At 42.0% G+C, this 20610-nt stretch overlaps 1 pseudogene; it reads left to right on the top strand.

Annotated features, from left to right (window-relative positions):
* Positions 1 to 222: 222 nt before the first annotated feature.
* Positions 223 to 289, top strand: LOC142452108 (U7 small nuclear RNA; annotated as a pseudogene).
* Positions 290 to 20610: the final 20321 nt, after the last annotated feature.

Genomic DNA, 20610 nt, shown 5'->3' with positions numbered 1-20610 from the left:
GTATTGTATGTATCTTCACACACACACACACACACACACAAACCAGATTACTATTACTAATTAAGCTATAGGAAAGCTCTAAATCTGTAGCCAGTTGGGCTTGTTCACATCATTCCCCACCCTCCTACCTTCCGAACTGTAGGCAGATTCACCCCATCACTTCGCATAGCCAGACAAGTCCTTGCCCTTAGCCCCTTTGTTTAAGGTAGAGCCGATGGGAATGAGTGAAGGAAGCTCTTTTAGAATTTGTCTAGCAGGTTTTCTGTTTTGTTTTTTCTGGAAAACCCCTTAAAAAATTGCCAACAAGCTGGTTCCAACTTGTGACCCTGTAAGACCAAGTGGAACTCCCCCTAGGGTTTCCAAGGCTGTAATCTGTACAGGACCGAGCTGACATATTTTCTCCATGGGTTGGCAAATGTAGCTTCCCAGATTAAGTGCCCAGAAAGCACCCACTCAGCCAGCAAGTGCTCAAAGGCACTCAGCTTCTCCGTCCCTGGGAGGCCTACAGCTCTGGATTGTGCAGTTCCTGTGTCTTCCCTGCCACTGCCTCTCACAGCAGATGGTGCCACAGCTCTCTGTCTCCCGGATGGAGAAGGTGCAATGCAGGCATCTCTGGTCCAAAGGACACACTCCATGCCTGACTCTTCTTTTTTGATGATAGTGAGATCCCCTTTCTGCCACTGTGATGTCCTACTTTAAACCTAGCAGGATAGTAAATCAGCCAATCCCCATGTTAGGGTCTATACGCGTTCTTTGCAGGGTCCCATGGGGGGTGCCATGTCTCTTATTGACATTATGAGAAAGCTATCCTATCAATATATTGGGTCATACACACCTTGTATTTGCATAGCCTTAGCTAGTCATTTGGTGGGTTATAAAGAAGAGTCATACTGAGTGATTCCCACAAGTACGTTGAGTTAGCATTCAGGCGTTTGGAAATAGCGGTGGTGGTTGCATAATATGGTGAGTGTAATTGATGCCATTGAATTACACACTAAAAATAATTAAATGACAATTTTTATTACATGCATTTTTAAAATCATTTTATTGAGGGCTCCTGTCTGGAGCCATGAGGCCCAGCCACTGTCCTGATCTTTATTGCCTGAGCTCTGTAACTTTCCACCCACAGAAACTGTTTGTTCTGCGGTCATTGTTCTTAGGGAAACACCTGCGGCTTGCTTCCCTCATTACTGGCCTTTATAAGCTGTAACCTTCCATTCAATAAATGAGACTTGATCAGGCTACTTGTCTGGTCTCCATTTCTCATGTCTCTTGTCACCCCAATCCCCACTCCCTCCTCCAGGGTCCACGTTGAAGTTCCCGCAGGTCGGGACAGGCTCTTACAACTCTAATAACATTCTATACATCAACTGTATCAAGCATATTTGTACATATGTTGTCATCATAATTTTCTAAACACTTTTTATTTGAGCCCTTGGTATCAGCTCCTCTCCCCCATCCCCATCATGACCCCTTGATAAATTATAAATTATTATTTTCATATTTTACATTGACTGTTGTCTCCCTTCACCCATATTTCTGTTCCTCATCCCCTGGGAGGGGGGAGATTATGCATCAATAATTGCAATCAGTTCTCCCTTCCTTCCCTGTTCTTCCCCCCACCCATACCCCACAATCTTTCTCCTAACCTCCTAGTATCACTACTCCCATTTCTGTACCTGAGAGGTTTATCTGACCTGGATTCTGTGTATTGTGAGCTCTTATCTGTACCAGTGTACATGCTCTGGTCTAGCCAGAACTGAAAGGCAGGACTGGGGTCATGATAGTGGCGGGTGAGGAAGCCTCAAGGAACCAGAATAATATTGTGTGCTTCCTCAGTGCTATACTGCACCCTGGTTGACTCATCCCTTTCTTGTGACCCTTCGGTGAGGGGATGTCCTATTGTCTACAGATGGATTTTAGGTCTCTGCTCTGACCTCCCTCATTTTCGGCAATATTTTTGTTGTCGTTGTTGTTTGTTTTGGGTCTCCTGGTGCCTATTACCTGATCCCCTCGACACCTTATGATGCCATAGACTGGTGTACTTCTTCCATGTGGGCTTGTTGCTTCTCTGCTTGTTTAACATTAAGCCTTTAAGACCCTAGACAATATTTCTTTTGATAGCCAGGCACCATGAGATTTCTTCACCACATTTAGTTATGCACCAGTTATCTTCAGCGATCATGTTGGGAGGGTATCACAGAATGCCAGGTTGTTAGAACAAAGTGTTCTTGCCTTGAGGGAGGGCTTGAGCAGACACCCAAAGTCTGTCCACTTCTTCAATGTATAAGCATATAAATATATGCACATAGGCCAATACCTCTATTTTATGCATTAACATATTTACATAAGTGCACACCTATGTTTATACCTCTACCCATAGCTTTGCTTCCTAGATCTTCCCTCTGCTTCCTTTTGCCTCTCTCTTGCCCCACCATCGTGATCACCCTTCTTCTGCCTCTTAGTAATTCCTCTCAGCTAGATTGCTTGTGCTCCAACAGTACTGGGATCTCTATGGCCTCCTCGTTATTGCCTTTAATTCCCTAGTTATTCTGCTGTCTATGGTGTTGTTTGCTCAACATTTCTCCCCCTCCCACCCTGCCTCCTCCTCTCCCCAGGTCCCTACAGAACCTCAGGTCCTGTTGCTTTCTCCTCAGGCTTCCCTCCTGATAGACAAATAACAATCACAGAGACAAAACAAAAGATTGAATACAAAGGGAAAAACTAGCAACCCCACCCCTACACCCAAAGCCCACATAATTGCAGTCTATCTGCTGACCCTTGTGATTCTCTTCCCATTGATCCTGGGGCTTCTGGGAACTGCCCCTCCTAGCCTGAAGTCTATTTTGGGGGCTCCTCAGGGAGTTTGTGGCTTGACTTTGCTCTCTCTCTCTTTGCTGATCTATTATGTTCCCTTCTTGGTTTGCCCCTCTGTGGGGACGGTCAGACTGGACTCACTCCCCGGCATGTGTCCCCAGTATTGTCCTCTGTCTCGGTATGCCCCTGCAAGGGGACATCATGTCTCGAGTTGTTGTCAACACTACAGTCCTCTCTGTGCCTTAGCAGCTCCGTGCAGGGATGTCATCCTCAGGGCTTGGTGTGCCAGTATGGGGTCTAGCCCCTCATTTTTCCTTCTTGGTTTGCTTCCGTGTGGGTATGGTAGCCTGACCCCCCTCCCCAACCTGGAGGTTTAGTGCTGTCCTCTGTAGCACATACTTCTAGGGAGGGGGGCCGTTTGGCTCTGATGGGGGCCAGACCTGTAGAACTCTCTGTTCATGAGTTGCTCCATGTGCTTACACTGCCTTCAAGGTTTGGTGTGCCCCAGTGGGGGCTACACTCACACTCCCATTTCTGTGGAGACATAAACAATACCCTCCGTGGGTGGATTAGTGCATTACACCCCCGGTCTGATCATATCCCTGTTTTGTTTTGTTTCTCTCCCTTTCCTCCCTTGAACCCCCTCCCCTTTCCCTTTCTTTGTGTTGGAATGACATGTACACCCATTCGTTTGGTCTGTTCCCTGCCCTATAGCCTGTACCTCGACCCACTTGATGCTTTGGGGCCCTTGTTGAAGATCAGTTGTCTATATGCCGATGGTTTTATTTCTGGATTTTCTGTTCTTTTCCATTGGTCTGAGTATCTGTCATTATTCCAGTACCATGTTGTTTGACCACTGTGGCTGTATAGTAGGTTTTAAAGTCAGGTAAGGTGAGCCCTTGGACTTTGTCCTTCTTCTTGAGGAGTTCTCTGATAGTTCTGAGTTATTCCCTCTTCATATAAAATTGGTGTTCAGTTTTCCAATTTTTTGAAGAAGGTTGTTGGTATTTGAATTGGGATAGCATTAAATTTATATAGTGCCTTGTTTAAGATTGACATCTTTACTATATTGAGTCTTCTGATCCATGAGCATGGGATATTCTTCCATTTGTGTAGTAGGGTCCTATTGTTTTCCTTGTATAAGTCTTTTAGTTTTCTGGTTAGATATTTCATTTTGTTCTTGCTTATTGTGAAGGGTAGTGCCTTTCCCTGGTTTTGTCCAATGTATATAGCAAATCAATAGACTTCTGTTTGTTAGTCCTGTATCCCACCACTCTTCTGTATTCTTTTTTTTTCTTCAAACATTTTATTGGGGACTCACAACTCTTACCACAATCCATACATACATCAATTGTATAAAGCACATCTGTACATTCTTTGCCCTCATCATTTTCAAAGCATTTGCTCTCCATTTAAGTACTTTGCATCAAGTCCTCTTTTTATCCCCCTTCCTCCCCACTCCCCCCTCCCGTGTTCTCCTAATGCTGCCAGTATTCCTGTTTGTTTGTTTGTTTTTGGTTTCAATGTATAGAATCATGTTGTCTGCAAATAATGATAGTTTCACTTCCTCTTCTCCCAGACAGATACTTTTAATGTCCTTCTGTTGCCTTATGTTGTTAGCTAGAACCTCCAGTACTGTGTTGAAAAGACATGAGGACAAGGGCATCCTTGTCTGGTCCCCTTTTTCAGTGGGATTGTTTTAGTCTTTTCACCATTGACTATGATGTTTGCTATTGGTATCTCATAAGTAGCTTGTATTAACTTGAGGAATTCCCTTTCCATTCCTATCTTCTTGAGAGTCTTATTTAGGAATGGGTGTTGGATTTTGTTAAATGCTTTATCTGCATCTATCAATATTATCATGTGATTCTTATCCATTTTTTTAATCAATGTGGCATGTAGTATTGATGGACTTTCTGATGTTAAACTATCCCTGCATGCCTGGAATGAATCCTACCTGATCGTGATGGATGATATGTTTTATATACTTTTGTATTCTATTGGGCAATATTTTGTTAAGGATTTTTGCATTTCTGCTCATTAGAGGTATCAGTCTCCAGTTCTTGATTCCTGTGGGATTTTTGCCCTGTTTGGGTATCAAAGTTATACTGGTTCAAGAATGAGTTTGGGAGTTTGTCATCTTTTTCTATTCTGTGGAATAATTTGTGGAAGATCCTGTCAGCTATTCCCTGAATATTTGGTAGAATTCTCCTATGAAGCCATCTGGTCTGGGAGGTTTTTTGACTGGTTGTTTTGTGATAACCATATTTACTTCTTCTTTTGCTATGAGTCTGTTGAAGTTCTTGACTTCTACTTGGGATAATCTAGGGAGAGATTGTTTTTCCAGGTATTTGTCCACGTCTTCCACGTTGTTGAATTCATTAGAATACAGACTGTCATAGTACTTTGTGATTATCCTTTTAGTCTCATTGGGGTCTGTTGTGATTTCCCTGGTTTCATTCCTCATCCTGGCTATTGATGTTTGGTCCTTCCTTTCCTTGGTTAGGTTTGCCAGAGATCTGTTTATTCTGTTGATCCTTTCAGAGTCACCTTTTTTTTTTTTTGCTGCTGCATTGTTTTATTTTTGCATTATTCTCTTGTCTTCCCACTCATTTAATTCTGTCCTGATTTTTATTATTTCTTTTCTTTTCCTATTGGAGGGGTTGTTCTGTTGACTCTGTTCTAGTCCCGGGGTTTTTGTGAAATCATATCAATCCTAAGTCTCTCTTCATTTTTCATATATGCATTAATCACTAACAAACTTCCTCTGATAACTGCTTTTTCTGTATCCCAAAGGTTTTGGTCCATAGTATTCTCATTCTCATTAGTTTTTTAGAAACTTCTTAATTTCTTCTCTACTCTGGGCCAGTACCCATTCATGTTGCAGAAGAGCGTTATTCATCCTCTAGTTGTTTTTCCTTGTTTTTTTCTGGTGGTCCTCTTGTTGAACACCAGCTTTATAGCATGGTGTTCCAAGAAAGACATCTGAGGGATCTCTATGTCTTTGAATTTACTTAGGCTTTATTTGTGTCCCAGCATGTGGTCTATTTTTGAAAATGAGCCATGTGCACTTGAAAAGAATATGAATTTATTTTTGCATTTGGATGGAGAGCTCTATAAATGTCTATCGGGTTCAGTTGCCTAATTGTACTGTCTAGCTCTGCAGCCTCCTTGCTGAGCTTCTTTCCAAGTGATTTATCTTTTTTTGATAGCAGTGTATTAAAGTCACCTACTATGATTATTGGGTCTGTTTCTTTTTTCATCTTTTGAATAGTTTGACAAAATTTTCAGGTCTTTCGTTAAGTGCATATGTATTTATTTTGCTTACTGGTTCCTGGTCTACCGATCATAATATAGTACACAACCTTGTTTCTTGTTATGTTTTGCACCTTGAGGTCAATTTTGTTGTTGATTAGGATTGTAACCCCTGAGTTTTTTTGAGTTGCCATTTGCCTGGTATATTTTCTTCCCTGGTATATTTTTATTCTTAGTCTATTTTTGTCTGCAAGCTTAAGATGTGTCTCTTGCAGGCAACAGATTGATGGTTTGTTTTCTGAGCCAGTCTGCTAACCTTTGGCTTCTAATGCGAGAGTTCATGTTGCTGACATTCAGAGTTATTGCCACCATTTGTGGATCATTGCTGTCTTTTCGTACCTTTTGTGTTGGATGTTTCCTATCTCCCATCATATCAGTGTGCTGAGTTTATGTGAGGAGCTTCATTCTTGCCTTCTTTTCCTTCTCAGTGAATGTTATCTTGGTAATTGTTTTCGGTGCATTGACTCTGGATGGAGTTTAGCTATATGGTGTCTCCTGCTTGTGCTTGGTGGGTGTTGGTCTTGTAATCACAGTGAGTCATCAAGGATTTTCCACAGGATTGGGTGTCTTATGGCATATTCTTTGAGTTTGTTCTTGTCTGGGAAGACTCTTACCTCACATCCATCTTTATAGATAATTTGGCAGGTTAGATACTTCTTTGGTTGCTATTTTCTTCTTTCAGCTCTCTCCAATCTGTAGATTTAATGTTGTCCTCTGTAGCGCAAACCTCTAGGGAAGGGTCAGTTTGGCTCTGATTGGTGCCGGGCCTGTAGTGGACTCTCTTCAAGAGTTGCCCCATGTAGTTATTTTACCCTCAAGGTTTGGTGTGCCATGGTGGGGTCTACATGCACACTCCAAATTCTGGGAAGACATAATCAATACACTCCTCCTGGGTGGGTTAGTGCCCTGCTCCCCTCGTGCCATTGATCCCTACCCCCTACCCCACCCCCCTTTTCTAATAATACTTATCTTAATACAGCATGTAGGGTATTACATGTTTGTCTGCCTATCAACAGTTTACCAATCTTGCTACAGTTGTCTTCTTCTTCCTCAGACACCGTGTATTTTCAGACATAAAGTCCTCCAGTTACAAATGTGTCTGAGGTAGACTCCAGATTACCCAGTGGAGTTCCTTCATGGAATCTCAATGATGCAGCCTCTGGAGCATGCTGTGTGCCTTGAAGAGCTAGGATTCAGTGTCCCAAAGCTCCTCAGCACTCGGCTTGGGTCCCCAAGATGCCCCCAGAAGCATGGTCAATGTGGCCCATTTGCATGCCACCAAAGACACTCCCCTCCTCATTCTCCCCAAAAGCATTTTCAGTCATTCTTCTCCCCAAGTGGAGCTTGTGTTTTATTGACTGTCATGGCATTAGATGGTGTGGACCATAGCCAACTATGGAGAGTCTTGAGAAGAATGGGAATTCCAGAACACTTAATTGTGCTTATGGGGGACCTGTACATGGATTAAGAGCCAATCTTGTGACCAGAGCAAGGGAACTCTGCATGGTTTAAAATCACAAATGAAGTAGGTTTTATCTGGGCTGTATCTTCCTACCATTATTGTGATTGGAAATACTATGATGTGAGTCAGGCACATCATCACCCTCAAAATACTTGCTTTTTGACACTTCGAAACGGACTCATGTAACAGATTTTCCCAACACCACATGTCCTTTGACTGCTGCTTCCATGAGCATTGATTGTGGATTCAAGCAAGACAAATCCCCGGCAATTTCAATCTTTTCTCCCAGTTATCATGTTAACTATTGATCTGTTCTGAGGACTTTTGTTTTCTTTACATACAATTATAATCCATAATGAAGATTGCAAGTCTTGATCTTCGTCAGCAAGTGCCTCGAGTTCTCATTTTCAGCAAGCAAGGTGGTGTCATCTGCACATTGCCTTCCTTCAATCATGATACTGTATTCATCATGTAATCCAGCTTCCCTGACTATTTTCTCAGCATACAGAATGAACAAATATGATGAGAGGATACAAATTAATGCACACCCTTCTTGATTTTAAACCATGCAGTATTTCTTTGTTCTGGTCACACAACTGCCTCTTGATTCATGTACAAGTTCCACATGAGCACAATGAAGTGTTCCAGAATTCCCCTTTCCTCCAGGCTATTCATAGTATTGACTTGGGTGGGCTGATAGGTATGGAAACCCATGATCTACCTGCTCCTTAAACAGGTTTTGAAATTAGTGTACTGCCTTCTGCTCATCCCCATCTTTCTAACTACTTGGTACCACCAATGCCTGAGCTACCGTGGAACCTGCAGGCATAATCTTACTCTCCTTGTTGTCAAGCCATGTGCCATGCCATCTATTGAATTCTATATTTTTCCTAACTGTTATATGGGTGTGATAATTGAGAAAAGAGTGAGAAAACATCTTTAGGTTATTGTATTTTTTTGTCTTTGAGGAAGCTTTCCTTCATAAGGAGATTACACAGGGATTAGTTGGTTTTTTTTAAAAAATTAACATTCAATTTGTTAGGGTAACAGTAAAGCCTAATTTTTTCTTAAGCTTTCCATTCCAATCTACAAATCTTATTGTTCCATTTATAAAACCAGTGATTAAAATAAAACTCTTGTAAGGGTGATTTTCACAAAAGTAAATTAACTACATTTTAAATTACATTTATCAATTTAATTTACTCGATTTTCTTTTCCAACCCTTCCATTTTCTGACTAGCAGTATTCCCAAGTACATTTATAATAGCCATATTAAAACAATATGCAACTTCTATTAAATGTCCTAGTACTGCTTTCATACTTAATAAAATTCTACTACATCTTTCACAAGCCTAAATCAGTTAATGACAAGTTTAAATTGGAATCAAAATTTATGCAAAAAAAACAAGGGACATGTGAACATGCACAAGCATGCCAGAGGGAGAAACTCAGCCAAGTCCCCATTGTGGAGTCACTATAGGACAAATAATTCAATTTCTTTAACAAGTAAATGTGGGAAATAGATCACAGCACTAGGAATTAAAAGCATATAAATGTCATCCTAAGCATTTGGAACTTCTTAATCTAATTTGAATCTGAATCAAGGAAACAAAACAAATGAAAAGTATTCTAGTTATGAGTAATTTGGGAAGCTGAATGTTGGCTGTGTTGACTGGATATTTGATGATTGTCATGGAGTTAATTACTTACCAGGCTTACCATGTCCCTACCCGTACCCCTTCTACCCATCGGCCTCCACTTTTCAATGTATTGTAAATTCTAGCCTTTATGTCTCTGGTTATAATCTCATTTGGAATGAGTTCTCTGTTAACCCAATGAGACAGGAATATATTTTGAGTCTCGACCCAACTAGGAGATGTGACTCAAGTCACCACCCTTTGTTTTCTTGGGGTATAGTTTGCATGTGTGCCTTAGGTCTGATGGCATAAACCACACCTCCATTCAAGTCCTGGATGTGGGCAAGACACCATCTTTTTGACCTCCCAACTGAGGATACAGAGAAGACTAATAATGAGGCACTGGTGAAGAACGCCAACCAGATGCCAGTTAATTCCCCAAAAGACAGCAGGTCCAGAATTCAGGTAGCCATCTTGATGTGAGCCCCAGTGTGCTCTTTGGCTAATCAGGTGAAGGCTACTTTGACATTTGGACATTTCACTGCTGCCTTTGCTTGATCTCTGGCTCTTGGGCTTTTGAGTTGCAGCTCATCACTTGATCAAATTCACCAGTTGCCAGGGTGTTGTACATGAGGAGGATCCTACAGATGGATGTCTGAAGATCAGAGGTGAGCTATACCTGTCTCCACAACCATGTGAGCCATTTTCATAACTAGTTGTGAATTCTGTGAGATATTGTAGCATATTATGGCTCTCACCTTGGGGCATGAGAGAGAATGCTGAAAGGAGGATTGGTGGTTGACATTGTGACATTCCTCAGGTGGGAAATAATCTCGATTCTTGGTTTCACCCGAGGAATAAATTCACACCAAAGCCTGGTTTGTGATCCAAGTGAGCTTTTATAAATAGAAGAAGTTTCAGGTTTTACAGTCACAAACACCAGCACCCTCAGGGCACTCACTGCACACCCTCACACGGTGCCTGTGAGGCCAGAGAGAAAAGGAGACTGCAGCTTGGCTGAGCAAAAAAACCCACAAAGGTGCAGCAGGGGAAAAAGAGGGCGGTGATCTCTAAGTTCCGGTTTTTAGGGCCTCCTACTGGGAGACATGGTTGACCATACTGGTTGAACCCCTTGGCTGAATTAAGCCCACCTGACCTAGATTGGGCCAATCCAGGTATACCACCCACCTAGGTGTACTGCCCCTTCCTGGCTTGTAGCCTGAATTTGGAGCATGCCAGTAGAGACGTCCTGCTTTGGGCGGGACAGTCCTAATTTTAAGCAATTTTTCCTGTGTCCCGCAGCATTTTTTAAAAGTCCCGATTTGTGGAAAGAATGCACAACAAGCTAGGGTACACAGTTTTCAGCTGCCATGTGGCTATTTCTCCAGGATATGAGTTTTGTCAATGGTGTCCCGCTTTACCAATGTTAAAATCTGGTCACCTTAGATACCCCTGGTCCCAGCTCTTAACTACCTAACAATATCAGGGATAATAAACTGGTATAGCATTCTGGACAAGTTGTGTATTTACAGCTGCTACCTCACTGGGCTCAGCCTTGTATTTCTAAACTAACTTAAGTTTACAACAGTGTTAAGTAATCATTATTGATTTTTTAAATTCTGCAAAGATATTGTTGTTAGATATTGTGTAGGGAAAAGGGGTTTTACATTTTTAACATTTCTTACTGAGACATTTAGAGATGAAATTTTAGGCTACTTGGGATTTGCTTAAAAATAATATAGGAGTCTTGTTTTTGTGCATGTTATTATCTCCGCAGATCTGTCTTAATAAGATAGGCTGGATGAATAATCTGGAGGAGAAAAAACGGGACCGACAGTTCCAGGGGGACATTGGAGAGGGGGAAGTAGGGAGAAAGGTAGCGGTGTTAACAAACCCAGGGACAAGGGAAAAACAAGTAATCCAAATCGGTGGTGAGGAGGGTGTAGGAGGCCTGGTAGGACATGACCAAAGGTAATGTAATGGAGAGGAATTACTGTAACCCAAATGAAGGCTGAGCATGATAGTGGGACAAGAAGAAAGTCAAAGGAAATAGAGGAAAGAGCTAGGAGGTAACGGGCATTTATAGAGGTCTAAATACAGGCATGTATATATGTAAATATATTTATATATGAAGATGTGGAAATAGATCTATGTGCATATATTTATAGGTTTAGTATTAAGGTAGCAGATGGGCATTGGGTCTCTACTCAAGTACTCACTCAATTCAAGAATACTTGGTTCTATTAAACTGGCATATTGACAAGGAGTGGGGAGCCAGTGGAGGGGCCTGAGGGCTCGGTCCTCAAACCAGCTACATGGACAACTGCCCCTCACCCCAGTAGAATTTACTTGAGAGGAAGGCACTGAAGCTCCAGCTAGGGGAAAGGGACATGTCAGATCAGCACAAAAGGGAGCAAAAGAAGGGAGAGGAAGAGAGAGTGGAGCACATCCTGGCCCAGTAAGCCTGGAGGATGATATTCCCGCTCTGAACAGCCAATGAACAGAGTGGACAATATGGCTGATCCCACTAGGAGAAACATCGTCCCTTGATGGCCCAGGGCCCTAAGGGAGACAACACTGGAGACTCAGGGCTGGGACTGGCCCAGACTGACTCTGTGAAACTGAGGCAACGCCCTAAAAGCGTGCGACACAGCAACCGTGGGAGCAGGGTAGGGAGCCCCTGAGGGAGCACAAATGACAGACTCTGGGGCCAGAGCATGGTACCCCATTGGACCTGATGGAAGGACACGCCTAGAGATCAAAAATCAGACCTTGATCTATTTACAGATTTTTCTTTCTTTAAAAATTTTTTTCTTTTAATTAATTTAATCTTCTATGGGTAATTGGTTTCCCTTTTTATTGTCATAACTGTGTTCTCACTCATTGCTTATCTTGCAATGACTTGATTTTTGGTGCATATTATTATCTCTACAGATTTATCTAGATAAGATGGAATGGATGAATAGTCTGGAGGAGAAAACAACGGGACCAATGGTTCCAGGGGGACATGGAAGAGGGGGATGAGGGAGGTGGTGCTAACCAACCAAGGGACAGGGAAGCAATAAGTGATCCAAAATCAGTAGCAAGAAGGGTGTGAGTGGCCTTGTAGGGAGTCAGCAAGGACAAGGTAACTGAGAGAAATTACCGAAACCCAAATGAAGGCTGAGCATGATAATGGGACAAGAGGAAAGTAAAAGGAAATCGAGGAAAGAACTAGGTGACAAAGGGTATTTATAGAGGTCCAAAGACTGGAATATACATATGTAAATATATTTATATGAGTGTGGGGAAACAGATCTATGCGCATTTACTTAGAGGTTTAGTATTAAGGCAGCAGATGGACATTGGGCCTCCACTCAAGCACTCACTCAATGCAAGAACATTTTGTTCTAATAAATTAGCATTCCATGATGAACACCTTCCCAACACGATTGCTAAAGAAAAATGTGTGCATAAGCAAATGTGGTAAAGAAAGCTGACAGTGCCCAGCTACCAAAAGATATAGTGTCTGGGGTCTTAAAGTCTTGAAGATAAACAAGAGACCAGCTAGCTGAGAAGTATCAAAGCCCACATGGAAGAAGCACACCAGCTTGGCTGACCACGAGGTGCAGAAGAGACCAGTTGTCAGACATCAAAGAGCTAAAAACCATATCAGTGGGTGTTCACCTGCCTGACACAACGACTGAAGACAATCATATGCATAAACAAATGTGGTGAAGAAAGCTAATGGTGCATGGCTATAAAAAGACATAGCATCTAGGGTATTAAAAGCTTGAAGATAAACAAGTGGCCATCTAGCTGAGAAGCATCAAAGCCCACAAGGAAGAAGCAAATGAGCCTGTCTGACCACACGGTGCAGAAGGGACCAGTTATCAGACATCAAAGAGCTAAAAACCATATCAGTGGGTGCCCACCTCCCTGATATGATCAATTAAGACAAGCAAGTGCATAAGCAAATGTGGTGAAAGCAGATGGTGTCCAGCTATCAAAAGATATAGCATCTGGGATCTTAAAGGCTCGAAGATAAACAACTGGGCATCTAGCTCAAAAGCAACAAAGCCCACATGGAAGAAACACACCAGCCTGTGTGACCATGAGCTGTTGAAGGGATCAGGTATCAAGCATCAAGGAACATAAAATCATATCATTGAAAATGTGGGTGAGTGCAGAGTAGACACTCAAAGCCCAATGGTAGCCAACTGGACACCCCTTGCTGAGGGGCTTCGGGGAGGAGATGAACCAGACAAGGTGCAGGATAGCAACGATGAAACATATAACTTTCCTCTAATTCTTAAATACTTCCTCCCCCACCACTATCATGATCCCAATACTACCTTGCAAATCTGGCTAGACCAGAGAATGTACATTGGTACAAATAGCAACTGGAAACACAGGGAATCCAGGACAGATGACTCCTCCAGAACCAGTGATGAGAGTGGCGATGCCTGGAGGGTAGAGAGAATGTGGGGTAGAAAGGGGGAACTGATTACAGGAATCTACATATAGTCTCCTCCATGGGGGAGGGACAGCAGAGAAGAGGGCAGGGGGAGACATCAGACAGTGTAATATATGACAAAATAATAATAATTTATGAATGATGAAGGGTTCACGAGGTAGGGGGGAGTGGAGAGGGAGGGGGAAATGAGCAGCAGATATTAAGGGCTCAAGTAGAAGAATTTGAGGATGATGATGGCAACAAATGTACATATGTTCTTGATGCAATGAATGTATATATGGATTGTGATAAGAATTGTACGAGCCCCCAATAAAATGATTAAAAAAAAACTGACATACCATGATGCTCACCTTCCCAACACAATCGCTGAAGACAAAGCGGGTGCATAAACAAATGTGGTGAAGAAAGCTCATGGTGCCTGGCTATCAAAAGATATAGCATCTGGGGTCTTAAAGACTTGAAGGTAAACAAGCGGCCATCTAGCTCAGATGCAACAAAGCCCACATGGATGAAGCACACCAGCCTTCTGCTCACAAGGTGTCCAGGGATTAGTTATCAGACATCAAAGAACAAAAAAATCATATCATTGTATGCTCACTTCCCTGATATGACAAATGGGTGCATAAGCAAATGTGGCGAAGAAAGCTGATGGTGCCCGACTATCAAAAGATGTAGCATCTGGAGTCTTAAAGGCTTGAAGGTAAACAAGTGGCTATTTAGCTCAGAAGCAACAAAGCCCACATGGAAGAAGCACACCAGCCTGTGAGATCATGAGGTGTCGAAAGGATCAGGTATCAGAACAAAAAAATCATATCATTGTGAATGATGGGAAGTGTGGGATGGAAACCCAAAGCCCATCTGTAGGCAACTGTACAACCCCTTACAGAAGGGTTGCGGGGAGGAAATGAGCCAGTCAGGGTGCAGTGTAGCAATGATGAAACATACAACTTCCCTCTAGTTCCTAAATGCTTTCTCCCCTCCCCCCCCCATTATCATGATCCCAATTCTACCTTACAAAAATGGTTAGACCAGAGGATGTACACTGGTACAGATAGGAAATGGAAACACAGGGAATCCAGGACAGATGACCCCTTCAGGACCAGTGGTGAGAGTGGCGCGATACCAGGGGGGTGGATGAAGGGTGGGATGGAAAGGGGGAACCAATTATAAGGATCTACATGTGACCTCCTCTCTGGGGGACGGACAACAGAAAAGTGGGTGAAGGGAGACATTGGACAGTGCAATATATGACAAAATAATAATCTATAAATTATCAAAGGTCCATGAGGGAGGGGGGAAGGGGAGCGGGGAGGGAGGAGAAAAAAATGAGGAGCAGAAACCAGGGGCTTTAGTGGAGAGCAAATGTTTTGAGAATGATGAGGGCAATGATTGTACAAATGTGTTTTACACAATTGATATATGTATGGATTGTGGTAAGAGTTGTACGAGCCCCTAATGAAATGATTTTTAAAAAATATATAGGATATGGACATGGTGGTGTTATGTTACTGTTGTTAGTTGCTGTCAAGTTAGTTCGTATTCAAGGAGACCACGAGCAGGCAGTATCTAATTATGCTCCCGGTGATTTCCAGTGCTGTGGCCTTTTGGCATCAGATCGTCAGGCCTCCCTTCTCAGGACTCCAAGTGCCAACCATTAGAATAGTAGTTGAAGCCCATTTTAACCACCCAGGTACGACAGTGGGAGAATAGATGAACCAAGTAGGTATGAGTCAGTAATTGTTAAAACTGAGGAGTAACTGTGCTTTATTATAGCACCTCTTCTAACTGTGTATATGCCTGATGTGTTCCATAACTTAACAAATAATTAAATTAAAATCACAATCCCAGAACTAAACTCACCACTGGGAGTCAATTCCAAGTCATAGTGACCCTATAGGACAGGGTAGAAATGCCTTGTGAGCTTCTGAGAGCATAACTCTGTATGGGAGTAAGCCTAATTTATTTTATACTTTTTCTTACAAACAATTTTATTAGCACTTCATCCACATGACATACAATTTGATAATCTAATCACATTAAGGAGAGTTGTCCAATTGTCATCATATTGAACATTTTCTTCTTCCTTGTGGTCATTGTTTTTCATGTAATTTTTTCTAATTGTGGCAAGAACATACAAAACAATATTTTCTGATTCTGCAACTCTACTTTTATTTTTCAAGCTCTACTTTTATAATTCAGAGTCATTGATTAAACTCTTCATGTCTTACGATTACTATGGATAACCTTTTCTGAATTATTCTACCACCACTGACATAAATTCAATCCGTTCTGGACACATCAACTCTTTCCCCCTCACCCATGATAGCCATTGGTCAAATCTGGTTTCCTTTTTAAAGGGCTTTCTTGATATAATATTCACATATCTTATACATCCCTGGCTAAATCACTTTTAAAATGAGTTGTATAATCACAATCAAGTCTAATGCTCCCGCCTTCCTCCTACATTCATTGTTTATTCCCCAAGTCCCCTCACCCTCCCTATTTTCTACCCCAACCCCACATACCCTATAAACCATTACATCAGTTATTATCTCTATGCATCTGCTTCTCTGTGCTTCACAAACTGGGAAACTAAAAAGAAAGAAACAAACAAATAAAAAATGGTATGTGTATAATAATAACAATAATATAAATATACAAATAATGAGCAAGAAAGAAAAGACCACCTTCAACATTTAAAAAGCCAGGGAAGACATTTTTTTTCATAGAATAAGGAAGAAATACTTGAGCCTAGCACAAATTCAGCTTGGGTCAAGAGGGAGGTCAATTGACCAAGTATCAGATTTGATCCAGCATAATCAGGTGTACAACGCTATCTGTAAAGCTGCTTGAGATCCTTGCTTGTGGCTCGAGGGGATCTGCCAGAGGCTTAATCTGACTAGCTACTCTACAGATGGGTTTGGGCTCCCAATGTTCTCCATAGCCTTCTACAAATTGGGTGTTCACAATTTAAGCTCTGGTTCGTTTCCCTTCGTCATATTTGCATTTTTCTATAATCATCTTTGCATCTCACAAGCTGGTGTGCTTCATGCATATAGACTTAGTTGACTCCCACTTAGATGGCTGGTTATTTGAATACAAACTTTAAGGCCGTAGACACTATTCCAGTCCATAGCCAGGCACTGTCTGCTTTCTCCACCACACTTTAGGGTAGAACCCTTTTATCCAGTGATCATTGCATGCAGCTGAATATTGAGCAGGGCCCTGCATTCAGAACTAACTCTTCTGTATTGGGGCTAGAGTTAAGTGGGAGCCCAGAATCCCTCTGCTTGTCCATGGGTTATGCATGACTCTGGCTTACTTTGGGGTTGCATTACGGCAAAATCAAAACCTCATAAGATGAAAAACAATAAGAACAACAGCAACAAATAAACAAAAGACAGTAAAACAAAAAGTTATAGAAACAAAAAAGAAAAACAGTATTAATCATCCCCCAGGGTATAAGGTGATTGTATTGCTAACATCAATGTTTCCAGTGATACAGCACTCCAGACCCTGGCAGTGCGAGGAGTCCGTGCGAGTCCAGTTCCGTCGTGAGCTGCAACCCAGGGGTTGTTGCCCTTACAGTTTGATATCTCCCAATCGACTGAGCTCTGCTTACCCCTAGCATGGGGATTGGTACAAGGAGAGAACTTAATAGATCAATTCTTCCAAGTGCAGAATCCTGTCCAACAGACCCAAGCCCATCATGTCAATGCAAGAAGGTCAGTGAGGTACCAAATATATGGTGATTCTGCATCTCTATCCACTGGACACTCGCCAAGTCAAGGATTCCCCCCAAGGTCCCATGACTTCCGCTTCCACAGCCCCGATGCAGCCACTGTGCTTCCTCTCCCAGCAGGGCACCCCAGTCCTATCTCAGACCTTCTATGCACTTAAACATAGAACCTGTGGCCCTTGAGTTGATGCCAACTCATGATAACTCAATAGGCAGAGAAGACAGTCTTAGAGTTTCCAACGTTAGATATATTTACAGAATCAGACTTACACATTTTTCTTTTCCATGGAAGAGTTAGTGGGTTTGAATTGTCTCCCTTTGGGTTTTCAATCAAATGCTTAATCACTGCACCACCAGGACTTCTTTAACAAAATATATATTTCGAGAAAGATAGAATATGTATGTGCGTAGATGATATACATGGTTAACATGCTCATCTGCTAACTGAAAAATGGAAGTTCAAGTCCACCCAGAGAGGCTTTGGAAGAAAGGCTCAAAGAACATTTTACAAAATATTAATCATTAAAAATCATGTGGGACACAATCCTATGCTAATAAATGAGATCTTCCTAAGTTGGAATGGACTTGATGGCACAGTTACACACACACACACACACACACACACACACACGCAAGCACACATGAGCAAGTACTTCAAGAAGCCCCCTCATATTCTTAAGCTTAACTGAAATTTTCTTCTTGGTGGCGAATATAACTATATTTCGTATTCTGATCATTAATGGATGGTTGTAGTTCTTTGTTCTCAGTTTGAATTGTGCCCCATAAGCAAATGAAAGTCATGAAAGCGTCACTCCAGTCACATCATTTAGGTTGACGCTAACAGAATGTTCAAACTGTAGAATATTATCACTGATGTAACCTAACAGTAAAACTTTGCTGAAAATCATCTGACAACTCTTGCAGGTAAGTTTAAGAATATGAGTGCTCCTTTTCCAATGTCCAACCTTCACATGCATGTGAGGCTATTAAAAATATCATTGCTTAAAAATATATCATTGCTCGAATCAGGCACACCTTAATGCTCAAAGTAACACTCTTGCTTTTCAATACATTAAAGAGGTCTTGTGCAGCAGATCTACCAAATGCAACTTGTCTTTTGATCTCTTGACTGCTGCTTCCATGAGCATGGATTGTGGATCCAAAGAGGTCAACATTCTTAACAACTTTAAGTTTTTCTCCATTTATCATCATTGTGAGGTTTGTGGTATTCTTTACATTGAGTTGAAATTCATAATGAAGGCTGCAATCCTTGACCTTTATCCACAAGTGCTTTAAGTCAACCTCACTTCCAGCAAGCAAAATTTTACTTACATAGGATAGTATTCAATAATTATTTTACCTGTGTCTTATTAACTATACAAACACATTTGACTTTTTGGATCCTACATAACAGATGGATAACAAACATTACAAGGAATGGAAATTCTTGAACAGCTATTTGTGCTAATGCAGAATCCAAGGTTCCAAGTTAAACTGAATGGAAATCAGGAGAGCTGTGATTCCAGATTATATTCTGTCATCCCTACTTAGTATGTATGTTGAGAAATAGTCCAAAAAGTGCATCAAAGGCTCCTAAACACAACAAACACACTGCAGCACTGAACGTTTTTGAGATTTAAATTAGGAACTAATGATTTGGTGACTATTCTTATTAGCAGAATTAGGCAGACTTACACTGTCATAGAGAAGTTTATGGCAGGCTGTGTTAGGCAGGATTCTCTAGAGAAATGAAACCAGGACACTTGGGAATTTAGATAGATAGATAGATAGGTTTATACAGCGAGAAGGAATATAACAGCTAATTAGTTCACACAGAAGTACAGAGAGTTCATTTCAACACACTTCCGTGGAACAGTTGATATACGGAATTCCTTCAACTTGACTGGGCTGCCAGGTCCAAGGTCAAGGAAGCAGACAGCAGAGTTCTCCCTAGGGAAAGGCAAGCAGATTCTGCCCACAGGCAGCAAGCAGCAGTGTGGGACACTAACAGTCAGTAACGGGGAGCTTAGGGAAGCAGGCCCAGATGGGATATGGAATGCAAGCAATGCAAGGTGACAGGACCAACCAGCCTCAAGCTCAAGTGATGTACGCACAGGTCTCGAAAGAGCCTCAAGCTCTAATGACAAGATCCATGGATTGGCCTGGCCCACAGCTGTGTAGCTCACAGGTTAAGGCAGAGAACTAACTCCAGCAACAGCATGCACACTCCAGCATGCTCCCATGACAAGAGAGCAAGAGAGAGGAGGGCAGGTCTTGCAGAGCCATTTATCTCTTTGCCCTCCAATCAAATTGAGACCTCATTAATCCCACATGTTCCTATTGGCTAGTTTGGCACAGTAAACTTACCTATCACACAGGCTCCTGCACTTTCAGCTAGGCATTGGCAAAGACACAGGTCTTTCCCCTTCCTAAAACAGAAGGTGAGGTCTAGGATTTTACACTCCCCCTCCCCAAAGGCTTAGGCTGGGTTTTCATCTTGGAAGCCCTCACATTCTCAAACAGTTCCAGTTCCCTCCACTGCCATCTTTCATTTTTTCCTGGATTCCCTTTTCCTCTGAGACATTTTAACCCACCCATCAAGGAGTGATGTCCTACTCTTCTATTGGCCAGATTTAATTTAAAAAAATCGGCAATCTGAGATGTTCACCCTCCTAACACAATCGCTGAAGACAAAATGGGTGCATAAGCAAATGTGATGAGGAATGTGGATGGTGTCCTGCAATCAAAAGATATAACATCTGGGGTCTTAACAGCTTGAATTTAAACCAACGGCCATTCAGCAGAGAAGCAACAAGTCCACATGAAAGAAGCACACCACTAGTGCGATCATGAGGAGTCATCAGAACCCGGTAATAGGCATCAGAAGACACATAACAAACAAACAAATCCAAATTGTTGAGAATGAGGGGGAGTGGAGTAGACCCAAAGCCCATCTGTCGACAATGGAACAATCACCCCACAAAGGGGCCACAGTAAAAGAATGAGTCAACTAGGGTGAAGTACAGCATCGATGAAACACTCAATATTCCCCTGGTTCCTTGAGGTTTCCTCACTCCCCACTATCATGACCTCAGTCCTGCTTCTCAATTCAGACAAGTGTAGCATGTACACAGGTATAAGAGATGGGGACTCGTGGCACACAGAATCCAGGAACAGGAGTGGA

This window comes from Tenrec ecaudatus, chromosome 6, assembly GCF_050624435.1.
Source record: "Tenrec ecaudatus isolate mTenEca1 chromosome 6, mTenEca1.hap1, whole genome shotgun sequence".
Classification (NCBI taxonomy): domain Eukaryota; kingdom Metazoa; phylum Chordata; class Mammalia; order Afrosoricida; family Tenrecidae; genus Tenrec; species Tenrec ecaudatus.
The sequence above is the reverse complement of the archived record's forward strand: the minus strand, read 5'-3'. Positions and strand labels throughout refer to the sequence as shown.